Raw genomic sequence first — 1,587 nt, forward strand, 5'->3', positions numbered from 1 at the left:
GGGTTTCACCATGTTAGCCAGGATGGTCTTGATCTCCTGACCTCGTGATCCGCCCACCTCGGCCTCCCAAAGTGCTGGGATTACAGGTGTGAGCCACTACACTCGGCCAAGAAATTCTTATTTAGTAGATGATCACGAGTGGGATATTTGGGGCAGGTGGGATCCAGAGCATGCACAAAAGCGTCTCTCACTCTCTGAATGGATATATTTCTGATTTGAGACAGTAAGAGTTTGGATAGTGAGAGATACCTATATCTGGAAAAACCTCCACAAAGATTCTTTAAGTTGTAATTAATTAATTTGAGACAGGTTCTCCCTTTGTTGCCCAGGCTGGAATGCAGTGGTGTGGTCACAACTCGCTGCAGCCTCAAACTCCTGGGGCTCATGATCCTCCCACCTTAGCCTTCCGGGTAGTTGGGACTACAGCCACATGCCACCATTCCTGAGTTTTTGTTTGTTTGTTTGTTTGTTTTTTGCCTGTGTTGCCCAGGCTGATCTCGAACTCCTGGCCTCAAGTGATCCTCCTGCCTCTGCCTCCCAAAGTGCTGCAATTACAGGTGTGAACCACTGCACCTGGCCCCCAAAGATTCTTAATTCCACTCCCCCACCATCCCCACATCTAGCTGAAAATTATTATACTTCATGGCAGGCAGTGGGCTTTACAACAACCTGGTAAGTCAGGCACTACTGTTATCCCCATTTTCCAGGGAGGAAGCTGAGGCCCAGAGGAGTTAAGTGAATTGCCCACACAGCTAGTAAGCAGTAGATCCCAGTGTTAAATGCAGGTCTGGTCTTGGCCAGGGCCCACACTACTAACCAGTCAGCTGAAGTGCCTCTGATGCAGAGTTCCTGAACGGGGAGGTGAGATAATTATGGAGCTTGCAGCCTTCTCTTGGCACCTGATGCTGGTTTGGGTACCACACTAGGTGCCACAGAACCACCTTGAAGCAGGCCCAGAGGGGAGTGAACAGGAAGGGGAGGATATCTGGAAGTCGCATCACGTGTGCAAAGCTGCAATAGCTAGGGTCGATTAAGTGGGGGTGAAGTATAGGGAAGTCGTTGTCAACGTGTGAAGTACTAAACTCCTGTCACATTTAGCCTAGGTGATTGGGGTGGGGAAGCAAGTGGTATGAATGATGGGGAACAGATAAATGCAAGGTTTTAGTTTATTCCAAGGAAGGAATTTTAACTATTCAGATGGCACTAGTTCAGCTCTAGTAAGTAATGATCTCTCCATCTCTTGAAATATTCAAGCAGGCCGGGCACAGTGGCTCATGCCTGTAATCTCAGCACTTTGGGAAGCCCAGGTGAGTGGATAACCTGAGGTCAGGAGTTTGAGACCCACCTGACTAACATGGTGAAACCCGTCTCTACTAAAAATACAAAAATTAGCCGGGCATGGTGGCACATGCCTGTAATCCCAGCTACTTGGGAGGCTGAGGCAGGAGAATCGCTTGAATCTGAGAGGTGGAGGTTGCTGTGAGCCCAGATCACACCACTGCACTCCAGCCTGGGCAACAAGAGTGAAACTCCATCTCAAACAAACAAAAACAAAAACAAAAACAAAACAAAACAAAACCAAAAAAA

This window comes from Mandrillus leucophaeus, unplaced genomic scaffold (assembly GCF_000951045.1).
Source record: "Mandrillus leucophaeus isolate KB7577 unplaced genomic scaffold, Mleu.le_1.0 Scaffold339, whole genome shotgun sequence".
Lineage (NCBI taxonomy): Eukaryota > Metazoa > Chordata > Mammalia > Primates > Cercopithecidae > Mandrillus > Mandrillus leucophaeus.